Raw genomic sequence first — 11803 nt, 5'->3', positions numbered from 1 at the left:
TTCCACGAATGCAAAATTGCTGTTGTGCTTTGAATCTTTTCTGCTGCTTCTCACTGCAGTCTGACTGCAGCTCACAGTGCTACGGCACATGTTGAAGCTTTGTCCTTTCCTGTTCTCCACTTTTATTTTCCTTTTCTTCTAGGCAGAGTTCAGACTTCCCATCCCCCCCCCCCCCCTTCTTGCTATTCAACTTTCAGTTCAGTCTTCGGTTATGAAAGCTGCTGTAATAACCTTTCTGATGCAGACAAATATCTATAGGCTGTTCCTGCCTCAGTGACTTCCCTGTTCTGTTCTGGGTTGAGGGGGTGGGTTTTATTTACTCTTCTTAGCATTAAGATGCCTCTGTGTGAAAAGAACTTCTTGCTTCCGACACGATATGAGAACAATAATGTCTTGATTATTCACTGTGTAGTTTTTGCCTTTAATGTTGTTTTCTGTTGTGGTTTCTTCTAATTTTTGCAGTGCTATTAGGGGGAAAAAAAGTCGTACTTCTCAGGGTTTGTGACTCATTTCAGATAAAAATATTCTGGTGACAACCTTCACGCTTCTGGAAATCTTATTTTTTACCTTCTTTTATAACGTAACCACTGAAAATGTAATTGTCTAGTTATATAGGCTTTGTTTTAAATCCAGCCCACCTATTCAGCTAAGATGAGTTGGGAGGAGGATAAAGAATAAATCAGATTTCATAGCTTGGGTTTTTGTGGTGGTGCGATCTAGGCTTTGCTCTTAACCACGTCATGCTACAGCACAGCAGCTGCCATCTGAGACCTGGGTATGAGGAACAAGTGGTGTTTTCCTAGGCACTGTGACTTGGTCAACGGCAGTATCTACAACTGATTGAATGTGTTCATGTTGCAGCCCTTGAATCGAGAGCACCTGAGACCAGATAACTTGGCCCTATGAAGAAGGGAAATGCTGGTTCTGCTGTCAGCGCTCTGATCTGAGTCAGCTCCTTACAACTGGGTCTATCTCTGCTTGCCTTTGTTTGTGTAACTTAATAACTACTTAGGAGTTAGAAGCATGACTTCTTAGGAGCAAGTCGTACAGTCGTAACAGGTCTTAGATGTTTAAAGAGTGTTGAGAAAGAAATCTAAGCTACTCAAGCAGATTGTTCTGTCAAAGGCAGAAGGTTAGGCTACACTATTGCATTCCCCAAACTGTTTAGGCATATCTGGCCTGCCTTTGACTGATGTTAGTGTGAAGCCACTCTTGAATACCTTTAAAAGCAGATGGCTATTGGAGAACGTTCCTGAAGAATGGAAAAGCAAATGTCATTCCTGTGTTCAGGAGGAATCCACACATCAGCAGGTAGTCAAACTCACCTTGATTCCAGGGGAAGTGCTGCAGCAGGTAAGCTTAACAAGTGACTCCTGATACAAGGAACTTGGAATTAGCATGGAGGATTGCTTGATCAATCAGGTTGTCTTCTGCAATGAGATTATTTGCTTAATGGATGGAAATATAGTAGTAGGTATCATTTGCTACAACTTCAGCAGTCCTTCAAGGCCTCTAAAATCATCACCAATGGGGTATGGGCAGCAAGGTGGACTAAACATTGGCTGTAGTACCAAGCTCATCAGTCTTCAGTAGGTCAAGAAAGGTGGTACGCTCTCTCTGGTGAGGTATGAGTGCTCAGTCTGGTTCTGGGTTCTCCAGTGTGAGAGAGACCTTGAATATAGCAGGGAATCCAGCTCAGTGCCATAGAAAATTAGCAACTTGGGCACCTGTCCTGTGAGGAGAGGCTGAGAGCTGGAACTCCTCAGCTGGAGAAGAGAAATCTTGAAGGATCTTGTGCAACTGAGTGCTTGATGGGAATAAAGATGATGGAGTCAGGCTGTTTTGTGGTCCTCAGTACCATCACAAAAGGCAATGGGTATTAACCAAAACATAGCATGCATCTCATAAACAGAAGGAAACTTTATATAAAACCTGAATTTGATCAAACATATCACTGGCACAAGTTGCCAAGGATGGATATTGTATATCTGTGGAGATGTTTAAAACCCAACTGGACATGGTAGTGGGTAGCTGGGTAACTGAGCAAGATGCTGGGTGGGATGGTCTGCAGAGGGGCCTTGCAGCCTCAGGTGTTGTGCAAGTCAATGGGCTGAAGTGGAGGCGTTGCTTGAAATTGCTCTTTGGTGTTGGGTAAGTCCTTCAGGAGCTCTGCAGGAAAAGCCCTCCTGCTGCCCACACTAAGCTGGCAGACTGCTTGTAGGGTTAAAGAGAAGATACTGGGGATGAACTCGGCATCTGTGATGTTGGCCTTGAGTCCACAGCCTGCGTTGGTTTCCAGTGCTGCCCTTGCATGACCTTGGGCTTCAGCTGTGTGCAAGGGCTTGCAGAGAGGAAAGCTGAATGTAGTGCTTTACATCTCCCTGTGATGTAATTGGAGACACGAATGAAAAATGCTATGTAAGTGTTAGGTATCGCTGTTACGTGGGGAGGTGAAAAGAAGAGGTGTCAGCCTGGGTGTTTATTGATGCAGTCTAGAATTGCTTAATACCTGGAAGAAACTTCCCCTCTCCCTGCTTCTCGTTGCTCATATATATGGCTTATGTTGTGTGACTGCCTTTCTAATTTGTCCCCCAGTTTCTAAATAAACCCTACAGGCAGTGGCTCTTGTCTTATAAGACAGTTTTCTTGGCATGGTATAACTTTTCCATCTTTCTTCAATGTATATATGTAAAGGGAATTGTATAGACTCTATATGGGCACGGACCTTCGTGTGAAAGAAATGCCAGCTCAGTAAAATAAAGTTTACATTGAGGAGTATTTGATGTATTAAAGATGTAAGGCATCGTGTTAGCAGGTGGTTGTTCTGGGTGAGGGGAAGTCTAGTGTGAAGTATTCATCTAGGGTAGCTAACACTGTGATGAAGATGTACGGACTATGTTAAAACAAATTGCTTTGTCTCCTGTAGCTTTTGCCTAGCACTATGGCTAAAGTTAAAACAAAAGAGTTGTATAGCTTACTGATGCGTATGTTGTTAGTTCGTTGGATAGGAGAAGAGCACGGTGTGTGCAGAGGTGGGACCATGCTTTGTAAGCAGCTTGCCTAAGAAGCCTGCCTCCATGTTGTAACCCACCACTATACTTGGTGATCTGCCTGAAAGTGTAACCTTGGTTTGGGGGTGGGGGATAAAAGAAAATCACTGTTGGCTGTGTGCTGATGTGCTGCTCCTGTGACTGTCTCAGAACAGGGTATTTCTTAAACTCTGCTTCCTCTGCAAGCAAATGGGGTCAAATTAGCACTTTTCCTGTGGGAATGACTGACTTATAGATGCCCTGCTGGGCAGAGGCACTGTGGTCTGCATCCTTGGGGTAGTCGCCCTTCCCTGAGCCAGGTGTGTATTGCAACTCTCTGTTGCCTCTCCTGTTTCGGCTTCTGGATCTGGTCTGTACCTTTGCGTTTAATAGCTGAACACATTCAACCTGAACTTGGGAATAGCAATGGGATGACTCAAACCACGCTTCTCATCATGAATGGTGCTGCCTGCCTTGGCTTCTGTTGTAACAGGTGATGCTTCTACTACAGAATCTCTCACAAGAGAGAATGAAGTTTGTTCTGCCCTTGCAATCCATAACGCGGTAAGAGTGATGTATTTATTGCGCTTCGGTTTTGTGGTCAGGTGCATGGTTTCCATTTCAGCTTCTGGGACCTCACCCGTGCTCATAGTTGGTATGTGAGACTCTATGGCACCCTGCAAGGAGATGACCAGAGTTGCACATTGTGCTTTCTGAGGTCAAAGGCAGAGTGGAGGGAGCAAAGAACGTAATGTAAGTATTTATTTTGAAGCTGAATTAAAGAAATAAATAAATGGTTACATTTGAGTTGATAAATTAGTATAAAAGCTCAAATGTTTAAATGATTAATTAAAATAAAACCTCTTTTGGCATCATGAACTGCTATTTAGCACCTCTTAGATCAAGAGGTTTAGCTGTGCCTTCCCAGTTTCAGCTGACACATAGCCTGAAGTACATGCTGACCCTGATGTTATTCACTGCTCATATTTGGAGCCCTGGTTAACATTACATCTCTGCCCTTTAACAGCTGGTACTTGTGGCTCCAGGATGCATCCCTGAAATCCCAGGAGAGGACATCGCTGATGGTTTGCAGGCCTTTGGAGGGGATGAAGTTTTGGTAAATGAAAACCCCTCATAGGTGACCGTGTCCCCAAGAGGGTTCCTCACTTTCTGGCACACAGAGTTAACCATGGGGAGCCCCAGGTATGAGCAATCCTACATGCGATGGTGCAGGGAAGGCTGCAGTGGCATAAGGAAGGCGGTGATGTAAAACAAAAACCCCCCAAAAAACCACCTCTCCTTGTTTTTAAAACAATTGAATCATTGTCATTTTGTAAATTAGAGGTGGTGTGGAGCACAGGCTGTTCTTGGAGGGGGATTACTGAACTCGGTCAGGATTTAGGGCTGGAAACACGTGCAAGATTTCCTTCTAAAACCCCTGTGGTTAAGCAGTGGTTTTGTTTCTATTTCAAGAGCTATAATCTCTGACTGCGGGGACACTTTGTGAATTTGGGGTGCTTTAGCTCACTGTGCAGACTTATGCTCTACTGCACAATCACACCCTCATGGAATGGTTGGGTTCAAAGGGTCCTCAGAGCCCATCCAATCCCTGCCATGGGCAGTGCCACCCAGCAGCTCAGGCTGCCCAGGGCCTCATCCAGCCTGGCATTGAGTACTTCCAGGGATGGGGCAACCTGGTGGTGTAGATGGCTGTTGCATCCAGGTAAGCCAACAAAGCCAAGGCCTCTAAATTTCAAGGCTGCAAAAACATCTGTGTGACCTAGTTTGGATTTACCTCTGAAATCATCTTTTCAGCGCTATAAATAATTCAGCCCAAAGCCGCGCGATGTTGATAAATAGGACAATAAACTTCACGCTGCAGTGAAGGCTACAAAGAGCGGTGTGCTTTAATTGACTGTTGCACAGCGACTGGGAGAAGCAGAGAGAACTCACTTGAAGCTCTGTACACAAGCAGCAACAAGTGCTTTGATGGCTTTGAAGTTTCCCTGAGTGATTCGATCCTTACTGCATGAAGGAGATCCGCATGATGTAGGGGTTTTGAAACAGAGCATCATTTGTGATCCCAAAGTCTTTGTGCCAATTGATTTAACTTCATGGGATCACGGGGAAGGTTCTGTTTTATGTCTGGCCATCTTGGTCTGCTTCCATCGTTCTGCCTCCACAAGAGGCAGTAGAGGAGGAACTGCAAATGAGCTGTGGGCTTTAGTCACTATGCAACACCTCACTGCCAGCTGAAAGATGTTTTCCTTACACTGGACACTAGAGCTGGTCACTGCATCCCTGGCTTCAAGGAAAACACCTGGACTGTCCTCCAGGCTCACAAGTGAGCCCTGAAAGTGAGAGCAAGCCAGCAGAGTCTGGGGAGGGCAGCACAACCCTGGGTCGCCGTGCATGGCTGAGTGTGGAAAATAACAGGCACACAGTGTGGTTTTCTTTGGCGTAAGGGCAGAAGCACTGTGTTCTCAAGGCTGGAGAGAACTGGTTAAAGCTTCCTGGTTCACTGGAGCTGCAGTTACAGCATCCGAAGAATGTCCCATGTGTTCTGACTTCCTGCTCTCGTGAATTAGGCTCAGATCTTGGAATTACCTTTATTCTTTTTTTTGTGTGTGTGCATCTATATTTAGCTTAATTTTTAGTGGTCTGCTAGGCTTCTCTGCAGTTAGCTAATGCAATCTGGTTCAATAGGTTACTGTGCTACATCCTTGTCTGATGCAGCTTTGCAGCTATGAGAAAGTGGGACTAGGGAACCTTTGTGCTTGGATTTGCACAGGGATTGTTTATGTGCTACAGCAGCAGCAGCCATCTCTGTTATTGTCACTGATAACATCCCAGCATGGAGTCCAAGGACGGCTAGTGGGATCCAAGCTTATGGGCCCAGGATTTCAGCTTGGGGTGGTGAGGATGTAACACTGAGTAAGAGATACCACCATATATTGGCTGCAGTGACAGAACAGGCTGCTCCAGCTTGCATCTTGTGCTCCTGTGGGGGCTGGGGTTGCTGAGTAGCCTGAAATCTGCTTCAGCAGAATCTTGGCCAATGCTAAGGGAGGCATTATGGGGCATGATATGGGAGATGGGGGAGATGGTTTGCTTGCCATAGCCAATCTGGCTCTGATATATGGGTTTGGAAATGCATTGCCCTATTAAGGGCAAGCAAATGAGAGGGTGCAGACATATAAATACCCCAGAGGTACATGGGCAACCAGCCATCAGCTTCTGGACTCAAGAAGATGCTGTTTATACCAGCAGTCAATGTCAGTACATAAATGTATGTCTAAAACAGGAACTCCAGTAGAAAGAACTAAAAGGGGTTAATCATAATAAAAAACCTCTCTTGGCATTAAAACAACTGAAGGAAAAAAATCTCTTCAGCATTGCCTTCAGCTTCATGTAGCAATACGTCAGAGAAGGAGCATAAATTCAGCAGGCTAATGGGGACAAAGGGTCATGGGAGTAGACCTTGGCAGATAAGCTGATGCAGGGAAGCCGGTCAGTACCTGGGTGGGTAATATATCACTGGTGCTGCAGAGTAAGAGGCCGCCTCTACTGCAGCTGAAATGGAAACCCCTGCAGGAAGGGAGGTGGGGTTTTATGGTGATGGTGGGGCCACACGGTTGTGGAGCAGTGGAATAGTGGATGTCTGCAAGTGTGGGGTTTGGAGGGGGTGGTGCCTCTGTTTGTTCACTCAGGGGAGTGAATCTAATCCCTAAAATCATCTCTTGATGTCAGCCGGAGTTGCTAAATTCAGGATTATTTTTCCAACAATTTGATCCCCTGAGAAGATTTGTTGCCTTGAAAAGTAGGACCTGTTTGTCTTTGGGACAGCGGGCCATGGTGCAAGAAGCCAAATCTGTGCAAGAAACCATGGCTTCGTTGTTCTCGTTTACAAAGTTAAACCAAAAAGGAGGTGTCATGGTATCCCATCATGGCTGATATGGGAAAGGTCCTCTGGGCTCATCTGCCCCAGCCTCTGTTCCAGCAGGCACACCAGAGCAGGGTGCCCAAGGCCATATCCAGGTGGCTTTGGAAGACCATAGGACCATAGAATGGCCTGGGTTGAAAAGGACCACAATGATCATTAGTTTCAAGCCTCCTGCTCAGAGCCACATCTATCCTGGCCTTGAATGCCCCCAGGGAGGAGACCCCGCTGCCTATCTACCCTATGTACATCTTCAAGAGGTGGTGCATGTTGGTCTGAGTGTCTTGACTTTGATAATAGAGCCACTTGGACACTCAAAGTAAGGGTAGCTCTTGCATTTATGGTTTCTTAAAAACGATGCTGATATATGCTCTGCACAGGCACTGCTGTTGACAAGTATGTTCAATAGGGCGGTATTGATGTAATATGTAGTCAATCATATAATTTATGTCTCATCCACAACTGCTTTGCCAAAGAAGCTGTGGATTCCCCAGTCAAGGCTCAGTTGGATGGAGCCCTGGGCAGCCTGAGCTGGTGGGTGGCAGCCTTGCCCATGGCAGGGCCAGTCCTTAAGGTTCATTCCAACCCAGCCACTCTGTGATGTACGTGGGGCTGTGCAGTAAGTTAGTGAGGGGACTGCATCAAAACACTACTTTAAAAGTTGAGCCTTAGGACTTCTGTGCTTCCCTTGCAGCAGTATGTTGTTGTCGGACAGGCCCATAACCACCCTCTGCAGATCTCTGAAGCTAAAAGTGAGTACTGGGCATGGTTTATATCCCAACAGCTCAGGAAATTTGTCTCGGAGGCCCTGAGTGATGCTCTTGCGAGTTTTTTATCTCAGTGGGGTGGAGGCACGAGCACAGAGGCTGGAAGGCAGAGCAAGTCCTTGCAGGCTGAACAGTACTGGTCTTGGCAAGAGAGTCCTGGGTTAGAAACCATTGATAATTCACTTGCAAAGTAGTCCTTCATTTCCAGTGGGACCACAGTTGAGATGAGCTCTGTGCCTTTCTCTAGCAGGTCCTGAGAGTAGGGCTGGTTAGAGCTGTTGCAGAAACCTCTGAAAAACTTCCCCCTGAGCTCTAAATTGGAAAATGAGTCCTCACAGCCCAAATCAAAGGAGGCTTTATAAGTGGGAAGGAGGCTGGGGAAGACCCTCGGGGGCTGTGGCTTCCTCCTTGCTCTCTGTTAGTGTTGCTCAGTATGGCACGTATTCACGCAGCAGCAGAGAGCCTGCAGTGTGCCTCTTCCTCCCTTCTCCTCCCATCAGCGCCACAGCTACACCCAGCAGCATGGCTTCCCATAATAGTAGCTATAACCCACCCTGTAAATCGGGCCTTGTAATTACGGGACCCAAGGTGGAACAGCAGGATGAACGCATTGGTCAGCAGTCACAGCAACAAAACATGTAAGTATGCTGAGGGGCCTCAGTTGATGCTGGAAAACAGTTTGTACTGCAAGCCTGGTCATCCTGGTGGTTTGCCCTAGTGGTGCTTTGTGCTTCTCTCCAATCATAGCTGAGAATCTGCTCCCTCCCTCTCACCCTCCTCTGTTACCTTCCTGAAGGGCAGCCACCACTGCACAGTGAGCACATCTCCTTGCAGCGGAGTATGGAAATGAAATCAGCTGCTCAGGTGTCCATTTCCATCTCCGTCTTCTGCGATCTATGTTTGCAGAAGTGTCCTGACAAAGAGCTCCAGCATTGCTCCCCGAAGTTCTAACTTTGTGCTCTCAGGCTTTCCGTCGTCAATAAACAAAGTGACTATTTGCTCCTCCCAGATGAGTGCTCCTCTCCTGCAGCGAAATTGTTTGTTGCCATGGATATTGCTTAGTCTTGAGAGACACGTAACCAAAATGGATTTAAACAGACCCTTGTGGGTCAATATTTCCGTAGGAGCAAACTGAGTGTCTTGAGGCTTCCTTAATTTCTTCTATTTGGGCATGTTGCAATGAGCATAAACCTCCCAGAGCTTCAGCTGGAGGGGTAGAAGTTGTCCTCTAACCATCAGGAATGCACTTTGTATATCATATTTTTCTCCCAAATCCACGAGGATACGGGATCACAGAAGCCTAAAAGATCAGGTAGAGGTTTCTCCGCTGTTTGTTCTTGATAATTTGAAACTGCTTCTTCTTGCCAGCCCTTATTTCTTTTTCTTTTTTTTCCTCTTTTTAGAAGTGCCTTTCAGTCTGGGGTTTCCACGATGTGTCGTATTGCAGCTCATAAATGGACTTGTGTTCTGGGCAAACAATAGTTGTTACTGTTTAACACAGATTTGATAAAATTTGCTCATGACGACTGCAGAAAACGGGCAGCTCAAGTGAAGTTTTTGGTTTCTACCCAGGAGCAAAACTCCCACTCCCTGCCTTGTGAATTTCATTAGGTGGAACTAATTAAAGGGATGTGTCTTATTACTGAGATGAGAACCGGTCCAAGAAGAGTCCAGAGAGGTTTGTATGCTGCGACACAACTGCTCTGCTTTTAAATACCGCGAAAGCCTCGTGTCCTATTTAATTTGACATTCCTTGTGTTTGTTTCCCTTCATGACTCATAACACAACACTGGCAGCGGGCCTAGGAAGTAGGTTATGGGATCTGGCGTGGGGACACTGGTGGATTGTATTCCAAGTGTTGTGCTTACATTGCACCACCGGCCCTGAGAGCACCCAGCAAACTGTGTTTGTCCTGCCCTGAAGGCTGGTGGCTTCAGAAATTGGGTGAACAGCTGCAGCCGTGGTCTGAGGCAGCCTTCGCTTTGCATTTAATCTGCAGTATCTATTAGCCTGGTTTGTTTGATATGAAGCAGTTTTGCTTTGTGAATGGAAAAATATGTCATGTACTTCTGACATCCTTTTTATTCACCTTTTTTTCTTTTTTCATTAGCTGTCACGTTTTGCTCTTAAGAAATGCATTGATCGCCATATAGAGACATACCATACAGAGACACCTCTGTATGGTGAGACAAGAGACTCTGTATGCAGAGGCAGACTCTGTATGCAGAGGCAAACTCTGCAATCCTCAGTCCTTCACGAAACCAGGATGACCACGTGGTTGTTGACAGAACTTGCTTGAGGGTTCTGATTTCAATCCTCGATGGGAAGAAAGCACATTCATTTTCACATTGGTGGGATGGGGTGGCTGGGGGTAATTGTGAGTGGCTCCGCTTCAGCTCTTGGTGTCTCCTGTACAGAGCAGGAGCTCACATCTTCCCTTCCCCTGGCTCAGGCTAAAGGATCATCACGCCACGTTAATGGACACCAAAGTGAAAACACTAGTGGTGTGTTTTGGGGAACATTAGGTAGTTCACCTCGTGTTCTGGGGTGTTAGCTGATAGCTGGTTGAACATGAGCATAGGTGGCCAAGAGGACCACTGGTATCCTGGCTTGTATCAGTACAAGCAGCAGGGAGATGATCACCCCTCTGTTCTCAGTCCTGGAGAGGCTGCCCCTTGAGTACTGTGTTCAGTTTTGGGTCCCTCTCTATGAGACATTAATGCCTTGGAGTATGTCCAGAGAAGAGCAATGAAACTGTGAAGGATCTGGAATACAAGACTTATGGGGAGCAGCTGAGGGAGCTGGGATTGTTCATTCTGGAGAAGAGGATGCTCAGGAGTGGCCTTATTGCTCTCTACAGCGACTTGAAGGGAGGTTGTGATAAGGTGGGAGTCAGCCTCTTCTCCCAGGTAACAGCCATAGGATGAGTGGGAATGGCCTCAGGTTGTGCCATGAGAGATTCAGGCGGATGTCAGGAAAAAAACTATTCTTTGAGTGAGTGACAGTGAATTGGAAGAGGCTGCACAGGGAGGTGGTGGATTCACCATCCCTGGAGATGTTCAAGAACCGTGTGGATGTGGCATTGAAGGATGTGGTGAGTGGGCAAGGTGGGGATGGGCTGAAAAAATGAAATCGAGCAAGTCACTGACATATTACTTAGGCTTTTGCTTTTATCACATTGCATATTGGGAACAATAAAGAAAGGCAGCACCGTGCCACAAGCCAGCTGGAAACAGGCCCAAACCTGAAGCCATACACCCACAAACTCTCACACTGTCTCTTCCTCCTTTTAAACTCTGGATAAGATTTGACAAAGCTTGTGAAACAGCTGTCCCTTTCGGAGGGGAGGAAATCCAAGATGGGAGCCATGGCCAAGGCTGTCACCAAGTGTCACAAGTAGGAATAGGCCTGATCCCCTCCTGCACCCACCCTGCTTCTCCATGTGAAGTCAATGAGTTTATCCAACCGAGGATTACTTATCGTCTTTCTCATTCTTCTCCCAGAGGGAAAGGTGCTGTGTCACCAGGATGTGCATTAAAACATAAGTATGCTTTGCTTTGCACGTTTTACCCAAGGTCAGAAGTACCCCACTGATTGCTGAGTTAGCGCTAGCAGCCTGTTGACGCTCCAGAACAAACCCAGCATTGCTCACTTGGGAAGACACATGTGACAATGACTTATGCTCTTCTGCTGGATGGTGTGTTCTTAAAGTACACCTGGAAGAAGAAATTATGTCCTATAAGCCATTTTCACCACCTCAGCACATACTTAGGAATAACAGTAATTCCTGCATTTCTGAGCCAATAGGTCCATCCGTATGCAGTCTTATCACACTGTTTTAAGTCACACACATGTGCATGGTTTCAGCATGAGAGCGGGCTCTAAACTAGTTTAGCTGTAAGCTCATAAGAAGCTCTGTCTCACCTGAAGGCATAATCCTTTGTTTGTGACATCCCAACAAGTTACCGCTGGAAAGGATTATGACTCCATGTGAGAGATGAACAGGACTGGTGGGACTTCAGAGGTTAAGAGGTGCTTTTTTTCCCATGCATTACAATCTCTAAGAC

The sequence above is a fragment of the Excalfactoria chinensis genome, chromosome 1 (assembly GCF_039878825.1).
Source record: "Excalfactoria chinensis isolate bCotChi1 chromosome 1, bCotChi1.hap2, whole genome shotgun sequence".
Taxonomy (NCBI): Eukaryota; Metazoa; Chordata; class Aves; order Galliformes; family Phasianidae; genus Excalfactoria; species Excalfactoria chinensis.
Note: the sequence above shows the minus strand (reverse complement) of the source record.